We start from the raw sequence: 15,000 nt of genomic DNA, 5'->3' as shown, positions 1-15,000 counted from the left end.
ATTCACGCAATTTTTATTTTGTTCCACAATGACTCATGACCCATCAATTACATCATCCAACATTGTTTAAGAAACTAAGACATTCGCCGTGACAGAATCGTTTTTCATTTAGTCTTTATGACCCTATCACCATATCCTTTCGTAATGTTACTGTCCGGCTTGTCCGCCATCTTGCTGTCACTTCTTCAAAACTCGCATGGCGGAGTGATAGTAATGCGGTTGTGGGCGGGTCCTGGGACCAAGAGCGTTCGGTTATGACAAATACCCACGTGTAAGTTGACTGTTTCAGCCAATCAGAATCGAGAGATTTGCATGCCGTTGTATAATGGTCCGTATCCGCTTCCAATAATTTGTTCTAAGTTAGGCTAACTTGCAGCCAGATAGTTTTCTACTGAATGCACAGAGAGGAAATTGGTATATATCTTCTTGTCTGACTCTGGAGAAGATGGTAATCACATTTACCATAATGTTGGCGTGTTCCTTTAAATACTTTTAAATACAATTCTGAATGGAGGACTTTTGACAAGAGTGTTATTCCACCAGGGTGTTTTTCCTGTGGAAGGGAAGGATTTTGTGCACGTCACCCAAAACCAGAGCAGAACGCTCCGTCTTCTACTGGAGTGGGCACGGCATCAAGGCTCTTATCTGTCTGAGTGGGTATATGTGCCACTAGTGAGACCACCGAGGAGGAGCACCGTGGCTTTCTGGCTAAATATCTGGAACAGTTAAGCTGAAGGAAGCCTACAAAAAGAACTAAACGTTAACCTACAGTACACACACAAAATCACCAGAAATTATTGGCTAAGTAAAAGTAGAGAGAGAGAAGGATTTACATGAGGCCTACAAAAGGAACTTGAGAATTGTATTAAATATTAAAAAAAAAAAATTATCCACTTTTTCTCCTCCTTTTTTTCTATTTTTCTCCCATCCCAATTTCGCCTCGCCAATTCTCCCTTCAATTCTCCCCTCCCCTGTCTCGAACGTTGCTAGACTATGCCTCCCACTGGTCGGCTGCAGTGAGGACCAAGCCTTGCATCACGTGTCCCCTCCGGTACACGAGGAGGCAGCCGTCGCATCTTTTCACCTGCACAGCGCGATCTCTCAGTGGCGAGGAGTAACGCGTGGGAGGCTCACGCTGCCCCCGTTGCTTCCTGATTCTGCTGTACAGGCGCACCAACCGACCTGTAGGAGTCGCTGTCCACAACGTCCGATCCCCACTCACCAGCTTTCCCACCCCTAACACTGCCAATTGTGTTTTTTTTTTTTTTGATCCACTTTTTCTCCCATTTTTCTATATTTTTCTCCCATCCCAATTTCGTATCATCCAATTTCAACCCTCCCCTGTCACGAACGCTGTTTCTTGCCTCCCACAAGCCGGCTGCAATGTGGACTAAGTCATACATAGCACAAGTCCCCTCCGGTACTTGAGGTAACAGCAGTCGCATCTTTTCACCTGCGCAGCTCGATCTCTCAGTGTCGAGGAGTAACGCGTGGGAGGCTCACGCTGCCCCCGACACTTCCTGATTCTACTGCGCAGGCGCACCAACCGACTTGTAGGAGTCGCTTGTTCACAACGTTCGATCCCCACCCTTCAGTTTTCCCTCCCCGTAATACGGCCAATGTGTATTACTGCGGACGACCAGCCAAACTGAAAAACAATGTGGAGAGCTGGATTCGAACACGCGAATCCTAGCGTCTCCACACTGGTGGCGAGTGCCTTAGACCACTACACCACCTAGCCGCCCACACTGCCAATTGTGTTAATATGAACGACCAGCCAAGCCGGTAGCAACGCCGAGAGCTGGGCTCGAACCCAGCATCGCCTGCGTTAGTGGCAAGCGCCTTGCCCACTGCGCCACTTAGCCGCCCTATTAAATATACATTTGAATGATGAATTAGAGACAGACCATTGTCACAATTACAGACACACACAGACATGAGTACGATAATCACAATACCGCTTGCACTTGGGTTAGAAATTGCATGGGTTTAACTTGAAAACATTCCCTTTTGCTTATTTGGGTTCCTGTAGGTAAATTTGATCTAACTATGTTCAGGCTACATGAAGCTTGCTATCCCATTAATAGTACTGACTGATTCCACCCAAGTGAGAACCAACCTAATATAAACATTTGAGTCAGACTACAGTGGCCACACAATAAACCCAAAAGGGTTGACATTTTGATCTGGTTGAAGGACCTGGATTACCCCTTTTGAAAATCTGTTCAACGGGAGACATGTCTATGTAATATCTATGTCTAAATCTATCTAATATCTATGTCTAAATGCCTACGTTTCATCCACACACCTGATGGCAATGTGCCAATTAAGGTAAAGCAGGCTGTGAGGGGACTGATCTCTCTCTGCAACATGTTCATTTACACAAGCGTAGGCTATCAAGCACCATCATCTTCCCACCTCGACACCTATTGCACGCCTGGCCATCCTGTTTTTTTTCTTCTTATATTTTCTTCCTCCGAGTGAGTTTTTTTTCTTATATTTTCTTCCTCCTAGTACGTTTTTCTTTCTTTGTGGGAGTTTTTTCCTTATCTTCATTGAGGGTTAAGTCAGGGGCTGTTGTTCCATTGTGGGCTTGTGAAGCCCATTGAGACATGCAATGTTATTTTGAGCTCTACAAATAAATGTTACTGGACCATAAAAGAAGAAGGGAGATGTACAGTAACTAACTACACATGACAAAAAGCAGAGAGTATAGTCTGTGGCTGAACATGCTCCTCGTCTTGGCTCAGGTCTGGCTCTATATAAAGACCCCTATATGCACCATTCAGAACACAATGTTTCAGTTCTCTGTTCAGGATTACATTGTCTACAGTTTGCTTTTATGACAATGCTCTCATTTATTATTCAGTGTGTTTATTATTTTTAAACACTGTGTGGGAGACAAGAGTGGTGTTCACAGGGACACATGCCTCAATTCACACAACTCTTTCTCTCTCTCTCTCTCTCTCTCTCTCTCTCTCTCTCTCTCTCTCTCTCTCTCTCTCTCTCTCTCTCTCCTTTTTTTCTTGTTTTGCTATACGGTGTGGGGACATTAAATTGATTTACATACATTAATTAATTAATTCCCTATAGCTATAAAACAGCCCCTTTATCTTAGGAGGACTGCCCAAATGTCTCCACTGTGTTACTCATACAGTATTTATATATTTATGGGGACATTTGGTCCTCATAAGGATAGAAAAACAAGCCCCCCCTTCTCTCTATCCACACACACACACACACACACACACACACACACACACACACACACACACACACACACACACACCACACAAGGCCTGAGCACCTCAGCGCGGCCCCCCCCCCCCCCCCCCCCCCCCCTCCAGCTTGGCAGGAGATGGGCTTGGATCAGAGCGGAGCAGCAGTGATGAAATGTATTTACTTCCAGGGGCGAAACTAATCTTCTAAGAGCGATCTCTATTGTTTTGGCAGAGGAGGAGAGTGGGCCAAATACCTGGATTTGTGTACTTTTATAGTAATAGACTCTGAACAGCCGTTCTCAAGAGTATTGAGCTGGCGGTAGGTGGAGGCAGAGGAAGATATGCAGAGAGTTGAGTAGCATAACGGAGAGAACACGTGGCAATGATCACTGTTAATAATGTGAATAGAGACCTTTCATGATGCGTTTCGGATTCCCATTTGTCATCCATGTTGGAAGAACCAGCAGTTGTTGTGACAGTTATACTTTTGGCTCTGTTGGCACAATGAAATGTATTTGACAAGAGAAACAGGTCAGCTCAGCAGTAAGAGCACTAGCCGCAAGATAAAAAGACAAAGAAGAAAAAATTTATTATAATAATATACTGTAAAAAGCAATAAGTGACATATGTAAAATATAAAGTGAAAAAGGAATCTGTGTGTATAGTAAAGTGACAGCTGTGTACATCAGTAGATTGCACAAATGGAATGGGAGAAAGGAATGCAATATGATACATGTATGAGAGAATGGAATGAGATAAATAACTAGCACTATATACATCATTATTATGTGAAAAGGGGATTTGTGTGAAAAGGTAAAGTGACGAGTGTATTCAACAGTATTGCACATTGGTGTGCAGCAGTCCAGGTTCAATAGCAGCAGGTGTGGGTTGAGTGCATTTTTAAACATTGCAGGTTTATGAGTTGATAAACTGAAACACATCTCTCTGACACACGCAAATTCACTCTCTCTGACTTAAATGTCTAACTGCACACAGGAAATGTTCTTTCTCTCTCTCTCTCAAACACACACACACACACACACACACACACACACACACACACACACACACACACACACACACACACACACACACACACACACACACACACACACACCAGCTAAACCAGTGATTCTTAAACTGAAGGGTACAAGCAAATCGGGAAAGAGCAAGCCAGTGCACACACAAGAGACATTTTCTGCTTACTTTGCAGCCCTAAAATCTTAATGTACATGTAACAGGTTAATATGTTCCCCTTGTGAATTTCTCCAAAACACCCCAGTTTCATTGTTTTGTTGGAATCTCCTACCTGTGTTGTTATCTGTGTTGTTCTGGGGTTCAGTGGCGGCCGGCCGATAGAGGGCACTCGGGCGCTGTACTGTTCTGTAGTTACTGAAACTGATTGAATATGGCAAAATTCAAGAGGTTTATTTGTCACATATACACAAGGCGTGCAGTGAAATGAGGGTGGGCTGGCCGCGATATGAGCCCCTGAGATTGTGCTACATACAGTAAAAATAAAGTAAGTAAAAAAAGTAATTAAGCAGTAAGTAAAGGAATGTTCAGTCAATATACATATATACAATACAGAGTAACAGTGAGGTTTATATTTATATTATGTATAGTTTATTTTTTTTTTCTTTAATTCGCCCTGTACACATTTGAGCATTTATACAGTGAACACAGTGTGACAGTGTTCTCGGTGGTTTACATGGAGAAATGGTGCTACCGCCTGGGAAAATGCGGTATTGCACAACTGATATGATAAAAAATTCGCGAGAGGGGGAGGGGCCCCCCCGCGCGTGTATGCACCAACGCAGTTGTGTTGCCGGGTTCTTGTTTTGCGCTCTGATTGGCCACTGACCTACACGCGTACGCCCCCCTCGCTATCGCCTTTGGGGCGTGAGATATGAAGACAGATTTAACTGGGTATAGGAAGCGTGATTACGAAACCTAGCCGCATTTCTCGGAGACGCTCTCTGATTGGCACTGACTGACGCTCTCTGATTGGCCACTGACGCGTTTGCCCAATCCGTGACGAGCTGTGTCTTTGCCCATTTCCACATCAAACAGCCTGCAAACTACCTGGCGTTCTATCGCCATGCTCTAAGACAAACTCTAACCTTAACCAACTTCGAAAGAGTGCCTAAGCTTAACCGTCGAAAGAACTTGCCGTCACGCTCTAAGACAAACTCTAACCTTAACCAACTTCGAAGAGTGCCTAAGCTTAACCAGTGTAGAAACAGAGAAATACGGCTAGGTTTCGTAATCACGCGTATAGGAAGGCAGTACCATACGAGCCGCAAATTGAACATGCAGTGAATCTGCGACAACAACCCAATAATAAACACTCGAAACAGCTATTACCAGACAATTACAACAGCAGTGGTGCCTGCTTCAAATGTCACGTATTATAGGCTATAAGCCTGTGTAGATCTATTCGGAATAATAAACATATACACCCTCTAGCGAAACATGACACAATGTGATCCTATCTCCGATAGAGCGGCTGGTCGCAGAGACGCGAGTTGAACGAACACATCGGGAGGAAAATGAATGAATGAACCTGATGTAAACAAGACAAAAGTCTTTCTCTGGTCTGCATCCCCTTAACAATTGTGTGTATTGAGCCGTACTGTATTGTACCCATTCTGCAATCTGTTAAATACAGTTTTCATTCATTCATTCATTCTCCTCCCGATGTGTTCGTTCAACTCGCGTCTCTGCGACCAGCCGCTCTATCGGAGATAGGATCACATTGTGTCATGTTTAGCTAGAGGGTGTATATGTTTATTATTCCGAATAGATCTACACAGGCTTATAGCCTATAATACGTGACATTTGAAGCAGGCACCACTGCTGTTGTAATTGTCTGGTAATAGCTGTTTCGAGTGTTTATTATTGGGTTGTTGTCGCAGACTCACTGCATGTTCAATTTACGGCTTGTATGGTACTGCCTTCCTATACCCAGTTAAATCTGTCTTCATATCTCACGCCCCAAAGGCGATAGCGAGGGGGGGCGTACGCGTGTAGGTCAGTTGCCAATCAGAGCGCAAAACTGGAACCCGGAAACACAACTGCGTTGGTAAAAGCATACACACGCCCCCCCCCCCCCCCTTTACCCCCCCCTGCGCCCCTGCGCCCCTCCTACTTCACGTGTCAGCGGCCGCCACTGCTGGGGTTTGGTGTGGATGCTGAGTGCGCCCACCGTGACATTGCGTGCCAGTGTCATTACGCGTGATTTCACGGTGCTCGAGCACAGTTGTCATGGATACAAAATAGGTGAGCTGCGTTGGTTAATCTCCGCTGATAAACACTTATAAAAGTTGTAATTTGTGCTCTAAAACATTATCTACTTATGGCTACATGTTCTGTTAAATATTCCATTCACCCTGTGTACATTCTGTTCAGATCCAAGATCACTAACCCAGTCTTGATTAGTTTAGTCTTGATGGGCTAACGACCGTTATTTATAACGTTAGAATTCGGAACCGAATGAATGAATGAAATGAATGAATGAAAGAATACTTTATTTAAAGGGGAACTATCTTATAAATGGCCTTTTTGAGTGTTTAGCATTGTTTCCTAGCTATGTGAACTTATATTAATATGATCTATGTCTCAAAATTCTCATATTGGCGCATTCTTCCAATTCTCCTCTCACAATATTCACCCTCACTGAACTGAGTCATTTGAAAATGTGCGCGATATGTGATGTCAGAAAGACACCGCTGCATGTTAATGTTCAGGCGGCGGGACCCGGCGCAGTGGTTTAGGAGCCCAGGCTCAAAACGGCTCGAGATCTTGAGGTAGAAAAATGCTGTTTTTGAGGACTTGATTAGAAATACAAAACAATGAATAAAAAAAAAATATATATTACAGAGGTGTTCCATAGACTCACAGGAATTGTGTAAAAGTGCCCAAATAGTGAAAGAAATAGTAAAATAGTTCCCCTTTAACAGATTGCAGAATGGGTACAATACAGTATGGCTCAATACACACAATTGTTAAGGGGATGCAGACCAGAGAAAGACGTTTGTCTTGTTTACATCAGGGTCCCCCATTTTCAATTCATAGTGACATTTATGACATACACAACATATATGACATCATGACATTTATGGTATAGGGACATACGTGACATACAGGTACTATTACATTTGTGACATATACGATATGCAAATATACAGTACTGTTAACCATAGATCCTGACAGAGAGTATACATATGATGGTGAGGAGACTGTACATTAGGAGGGGGTGGGTGGGTGGGAGAGAAATATACATACAGTGGGGGAAAAATATATACATACGGTGGGGAGGAGACTGTCTATTGGGTGGGGGTGGGGGGGTTTGGACATTTACGGTGGCCAGTTTCTAATTGCAGCCTCCCGTAGGTGCTATTTAAGAGCTATTTGAATGTGGGTAGGGATTAAATCTGGGTTTAACATGATTAGTTGAGCTTCCTCTGGTGTTGTGGTCGTGGTATTTACTGACCTTTGGGAAGTATTTTGACATGTACATGGGTACCTTAGTCATATAGTGTATCTTGTAGACCAGGCCCATTGCAAGTTGCTGTACTCTGTCGTCTACTCTAAGCCATCCTAGGTTGTCAAAGTGGGCAGGGGTGAGGTGGGTTCTAGGAGTAAGGTCAAGTAGTAGTCTGACCAGTTTGTTTTGTGATGTTTGTAGTCTTGTTTTTAGCGCCTTTGAGGTGCTTTGGTACCATGAGGTGCAAGCATAGTCATAGTACCCTTGAATGAGTGCTCCTGCCAGAGTCTTCAGGGTATTCTTGTTTACCAGAGAGGAGATCCGGTACAAGAATCTAGTTCGTTGGTTGACTTTTTTTTATTACCTTGGATGCCATTTTGTCACAGGAAAGATTTGCCTCTAGGATGGAACCTAGGTATGTAATTTCATCTTTCCTTGTGACAATATTGTCACCCACTGTAACTGAGAAGCCGTCGGTCTTGCTGAGTTTGTTATTTGATCCGAAGAGAATGGACTCTGTTTTACCCAGGTGTAATGATAGTTTTTTATCAGCGAGCCAGGTGCAGATTCTGCCGAGTTCTGAGCTGAGGGTTTTTTCAACCTGTAACTTGTTCTTGTCAGAGACCAGCAGGGCTGAGTCGTCCGCGAACAAGAACAAGTTGCAGTCACAAGCTGATGACATGTCATTTGCATAAATTAGGAACAGTAGCGGTCCTAGTATGCTTCCTTGTGGAACACCACAGCTCACTGTGAGGGGGGGGATAGGGTACCGTTTACCTCCACCATCTGTTCTCTCCCCTCAAGGTAGGATTGCATCCAGCTCACTGATAAACTATCAAAACCAATTGCTTTTAGCTTGTCAATCAGAATGGAGTGATTGACAGTGTTGAAGGCCTTTTGTAGGTCCAGCATGACCATGCCGCAGTATTTGCCCGCATCCACCTCTTGTTTGATGTGGTCGTTCAAATAGAGAAGGCATGTGTCAGTGGAGTGGGATGTTCTGAAGCCAGATTGGAATTCGTAGATTAGATTTTTTTCCGCTAGGTACTTTTCGACCTGTTCGTAGACTATTTTTTCCATGACTTTCGAGATGGAGGTAAGAATAGAAACAGGGCAGTAGTTGTGCAGAGGGGTCACTCTCGCAATTTTGAAGTCCTTGGTGACGTGTCCCTGTTTTATTGAGAGGTTTATTATGTGTGTGATGACTGGGGTGATGGCGGCTGCTGAGTCTCTGAGGAATCTGGAGGGGATGTTGTCATGGCCAGTGGCCTTGTTAGGTTGGAGGGCGCTCAGTTTTTTTAGTACCTCATCTGTTGTTACCATTTCCAGTTTGAAGTCGTCTTTGCGGACCCCTAGGTTTTTGTAGTATGCTACTATGTGTTAGACCCCATAATGCCCTGAGTGGGATGGTAGTTTGTTTACCTAGCAATAGCATAACCCATTGTTATATTTTGCGATCTTTTTCATTACATGTATTCACACACACAGCTGACGGTTTGTCATTCTTGTGTTTGTCAGAAGGTGAATACAAGCAACTGCACCAAACCTAATGTTTTTGTACATCGTGTGTATCACACAGGTATGGAGATGTTTGTGTCTGTTTCTTTTGAAAACGTTTTACATGATTTTACTGTGAAATGAAAGGCTGTAGGTTTAATAGCCTTATACAGTAGCTAAACCACACCAGTTCAGCTATATAAGTTGAGTCTGGCTGGTGTTATTGGTATTATAACTCAACAGAGTTACATGTTATTCTAATGTTACTGAAACTTTTATTGAATGTTAAGAGTGATACTGTTTGTGATTATAATATGTTTTATAATCATATTTGTTATAGAAATGTACTATGGATCATATTTGATATTTTTGTTAAGATTGTTTATGGAATTTAATTTTGTTTTTGCTAAACACAATATAATAATTGTGTAATTTGAGTTGTCATGGATACAAAAGAGAAGGTGAATACAAACCTAATGTTTTTGTACATCGGATGTGTATCACACAGATTGCCAGTAAATGATCCTGAGACCCAGTACTGCCTCCGTCCTGCCTGGTTAATGTCACCACACGCACACCAGAACACAACGCAGCCGTAACACATGGGTTACATACAGTATAATGCTACAGTGACATGCCATGTACCAAGTGAAACAGCTAATCATGAGGTGTATATTTTGATATTGTCAAGATGTATTTTGTATTTTACATGAATTGGTTAATAAATTTTTTAAATATACTGTAATGAGGAGATAACAGTGGATAAGTTCAGAATAGTCACTCTTATACGTATATTATCTTACTTATAGACAGAGAACAAGTCAACTAGTTTCTCTGGGGACCCCGGTTGCAGGACGCCACCTTGAGAACCACTGCTGAACATCAGCCCTCAACACTGTCCAAACATACACAGTAATGTGACTATAAGAGCATTTATGCTATCTTTGCTGTCATATCCAGTCCTAGTATAGACCATATCACACTGTCATTAATTATGAAAACATCCTGACCATGCTCCCATGGTGCCTCAGTGTTGTGATTTCCATTTCCAGTGTGTGTGTGTGTGTGTGTGTGTGTGTGTGTGTGTGTGTGTGTGTGTGTGTGCGCGTGCGTGCGTGTGTGTGTGTGTGTGTGTGTGTGTGTGTGTGTGTGTGTGTGAAACTAGATAAAAAAATGTAAGAAAGGAAGAGCATTCTGAAATCTCACCTTTTTATTTTTTAAAGGCATTTTTCTTCTATATTAGTTTGTTTACAGTGATGGGATAGCCTGCAATCGATTCCAGTATCTGTACCTCCATACTCCAGTATCTGTGTCTGTATGTCTCTACTCCGGTATAGGTGTATGTGTGTCTCTACTCCAGTATAGGTGTATGTGTGTCTCTACTACAGTATAGGTGTATGTGTGTCTCTACTACAGTATAGGTGTATGTATGTCTCTACTCCAGTATCTATCGGTGTCTGTATGTCTCTACTCCAGTATCTGTGTCTGTATGTCTCTACTCCAGTATCTATCTGTACCTGTGTGTCTCTACTACAGTATAGGTGTATGTATGTCTCTACTCCAGTATCTATCTGTACCTGTGTGTCTCTACTCCAGTATCTGTGTCTGTATGTCTCTACTCCAGTATCTGTGTCTGTGTGTCTCTACTCCAGTATCTGTGTCTGTGTGTCTCTACTCCAGTATCTGTGTCTGTGTGTCTCTACTCCAGTATCTGTATCTGTGTGTCTCTACTCCAGTATCTGTGTCTGTGTGTCTCTACTCCAGTATCTGTATCTGTGTGTCTCTACTCCAGTATCTGTGTCTGTGTGTCTCTACTCCAGTATCTGTGTCTGTATGTCTCTACTCCAGTATCTGTGTCTGTGTGTCTCTGCTCCAGTATCTGTGTCTGTGTGTCTCTACTCCAGTATCTGTATCTGTGTGTCTCTACTCCAGTATCTGTGTCTGTGTGTCTCTACTGCAGTATCTGTGTCTGTATGTCTCTACTCCAGTATCTGTATCTGTGTGTCTCTACTCCAGTATCTGTGTCTGTGTGTCTCTACTCCAGTATCTGTGTCTGTATGTCTCTACTCCAGTATCTGTGTCTGTGTGTCTCTGCTCCAGTATCTGTGTCTGTGTGTCTCTACTCCAGTATCTGTATCTGTGTGTCTCTACTCCAGTATCTGTGTCTGTGTGTCTCTACTCCAGTATCTGTGTCTGTGTGTCTCTACTCCAGTATCTGTGTCTGTGTGTCTCTACTCCAGTATCTGTATCTGTGTGTCTCTACTCCAGTATCTGTATCTGTGTGTCTCTACTCCAGGCTACTCACTTTCCCCACATGTGTCTTCTCCTGGTCCTGTGGGAAAAGCCTTCATATCTCCTTCCATCATCTCTCTATGATCACCCCTCCAGCCTCCCCTTCCCGTGCCCAGAGATATGGCTGGAGTTTGATTATTTAATGTCCCAGAAAAGATATTAGCATGAAATTTAAAAAAAACACACAAACCTCTCTCACGCCAACTGCCCCCTTCCTTGTGTGTTTTTACATGATAGCCATCAGACATATCATGTTACATCACACAGAAGTTCTTTATGAAACACATACATTGGAATTTAAAGTGTGCTGAAAGCTAAGATTAAAAAGGAGAGAAGCGAGATTGTCATACTGTAAGTGAATTTTGTTTTTTTTACAGGATAACAATCTCTTGATCCTGTCGAGGAGAAATATGTTTTATATGTAGCATTTTATGTGACTGCAATCATAGTACCAATATGTTTTTTAAGCCCTTATTTAAACAAGGCAGGTTTACTGGTTACAGTGGGATCATGCATTGACATTTTTGGAGGCTCAATCAACGAAATCATCTAAAACCTTCAACAAGAAAATAGGTTATTTATTTTTCTATGCATATCCTACGAGTTACAGTAATTTACCATATTCACATGGTGGCCATTTTGCTCTCATGTCACGCTCAGGTTGGGATTCCTTTTCACCCATCACCCAAGGTGGGAATGGGGGGGGGGGGGGGCTATGGCCCCCTTCAGACTCCATCTTTAATTTCATTTAATTTCTAACCTTTATTTACACTCGAAAAATCATTGAGGTTGCCCAGATGAAAAATAAAGAAAAATCGGTGAAAACAGTTACACATTGAAGTTGTGAGGTCATGGTTTTAAATCGTCCATAGGTTTGTGGAATATCTGTGCACATTCCTGAGTTAGAGTTATGTTCTGGGGAGTGTAGCCACTGGGTGAGGAAGGGTTTACACTTTCTACACCTAGGAACATCCCGAGCAAAAAGGTTTTTAGAAATGGTTTATATACTCATGGTTCATTTTCACTTAGATATTCTACAAGAATAATGGCCTCTTTCATTTAGATGTTTTATTGCAGTCGGACTCAACAGCTTCTTGGTTGTCATTAAGGTCCTGTAGCTCAGTAGAGTCCTAACACTGGCAGGATTAGGGGTTTGATTGCTACTGGGGGCCAGCCATGCTAGAAATGCATGCATAGTAAGACGCTTTGGATAAATCCCACCAAGTGGCACGTGTTCATTTCCATTCTGTCTTTAAGCGTAGATCAAATTAATCTGGATGTGTCAACTGGTCTGACGGTGCCAGATGTAAGGGTCTGCTGTCAAAGGCCTCCAGTGTATTCAGATAAGACAGCTTGTAATGTCTAACTCAGAGGAACAGATTTAATTCTCAAAGCGCCACGAAGCACTTCTCAACATTTCTGAATTTTTTTCTAATCTCACAGCGCAAGCTCACTCACAAGAACACGCTGTCTGCTTTGATAGTACGTCAGGTGTTTTCTATAGCTTTGGGTTGGAATGCAGGGGTCAAAGAGGCTGACGTATATATAGCTTCAAGCCACCGGGCCTGTGTGTGTGTGTGTGTGTGTTTCAGATGTGGTTCTGGACGGTGTAGTGTGTCGACCATCTGACCCGGTGTGTGGGATGGTTTTGGCTCTGCTTCTTTCAGAGAGCTGCCATGTTAAGAAGACGCTCTCCCTCAACCACAGACACAGGCTCATGCTCCCAGGTACACACACACACGCACGCACGCACACACACGCACACACACACAAGAGGATTGTTGAATCAACTTTCCTAGTAATTTTGGATTATGGAGATGTAATTCACGCTGCTGTCGCCACGCCCTTAAATTCTGTTCACCACTCAGCCCTCAAATTTATTATTGGTAATATCTACAATACTCACCACTGTATTCTACGATAAGGTCAGTTGGTCTTCTCTGACTGAGAGACGCAATAATCACTGATATCTGTATCTCTATGAAGCCCTGGTTGGAAAATGACCATCATTATATTACATCTATGTTTCTATGTTGCTTTGGAACCCTGGTCCACTTTTACTCGCTCCAGTGACTGGCTGGTTCTGCAGGTTTTGTTGTTTTAACTGATATTGTTGTTGTTCTGTATGATTGTATTTATATTTGAACTGTTTTGCTTGTTGGTTGTATGTTTGATATCTCTGTTCATGTTCGGCATCATTGAAAATTAGGGTCTCTCTCAATTGATTATCTGAGTCTTAAATAAAGGTTTGAATGAATGAATACACAAGCATGCATACACACACACACACACACACACACACACAGGGATGATGTTAATTCAATCAGTTCACAATTATAACGAAATGTAAGTGTGTGTTTGCTAATAAGAGCATTCATTGTCAAGTTAGGATAACGTTTTTAATTTTGACATCTACAATGGGAATTATTATCCATCATTAATATAAATATAATAATATAATATATAATATATTTAATGGAAAATATTAAATTGAAGAATTGATCCCCAACCTTGAAACACACATGCACAAAATATCATATGACAATATCTTTCTTGGTTTTTATGGTATAAAAGTATTACATGTTCCAATACAACTTACTTTTTATATCATTATGTAATGTAATACAAGTGTATTAATTCAAAATGGTATATTTCTTAATGCTGCTGCAAGGAGTTGTTGTTAACTTAAACATTATACAGTATAATGTGAGTATATGATGGATGACGGCATAGCTTTGCATGGATCCATGGTGGTATACCTTCATATTTCAATAAGCCTCCCAGCCCTATACTAAACACACTCACTACAGTTACAACAGTCTTATCTTACCCAAGGATGTAGAGGGATGACCACACATGCTTCAAACACACCAGCATCAGCAGCTGATGTTTCATCTACTCAATAGCTGTTGACCCAGTGCCCCAGGGCCTTCTCTCTCTGTGAGGTCAGATGGGGTCAGATCATGGTCAATGTGTTAAAGGTCATCACCTAGTAGGGAACAGATGAATCAAGAAGCTGAGAATGTCCCACAATACTAAAACCTGATAGCAAGAGCCATGGATTACAAGTCAGAACTCAAAGCAGCTAAATGTTAGATGTTTTGAATGGAGAAGACCGATTATATCTCCCATACTTTTTGTCCATTGACCCCAAACTAATGGTCTAAGTGTACACAGTACTAATGCATCAGATTAGTACTTAAAGTTTAGTAGCCTAAGGTGGTATATGTTGCGTCCCTACTGCTTAGTAGTCAAGGGAGGCAACAGTGGCTCAGGAGGTAGAGCAGTCGTCTAGTAATCGGAAGGTTCCCAGTTCAATTCAGAGTCGAAGGGCAGTGTCGAAGTGTCCTTGAGCAAGTCACTTAACCCCTAATTGCTCTCGATGAGCAGGTTGCATGGTTGCCTCCGCCGTCGGTGTGTGAGAGAATGGGTGAATGTGAGGAACAAAATTGTAAAGCGTAAAAATACACAGATAACAGTTACATACTTGACAAGTTTGCA

The 15,000-nt window shown here is 42.4% G+C and overlaps 1 protein-coding gene across 3 annotated transcripts in view; it reads left to right on the top strand.

Moving 5' to 3' along the window:
- The window catches only part of LOC311236357 (5-hydroxytryptamine receptor 4), a 282,697-nt gene that overhangs the window by 242,322 nt on the left and 25,375 nt on the right, over positions 1 to 15,000 (top strand). For 2 of the 3 annotated variants that reach the window (XR_014620207.1, XR_014620208.1), the window contains one exon: positions 13,092 to 13,226. The exons of the other annotated variant lie outside the window; for it this stretch is intronic. The gene's annotated coding sequence lies outside the window, so the exon portion shown is untranslated. The remainder of the gene's footprint in view (positions 1 to 13,091; positions 13,227 to 15,000) is intronic. 3 annotated transcript variants of the gene reach the window in all.

This window comes from Notolepis coatsorum (assembly GCF_963971535.1).
Source record: "Notolepis coatsorum genome assembly, chromosome: 11".
NCBI lineage: Eukaryota > Metazoa > Chordata > Actinopteri > Aulopiformes > Paralepididae > Notolepis > Notolepis coatsorum.
This window is presented reverse-complemented; position numbering and strand designations above follow the sequence as displayed.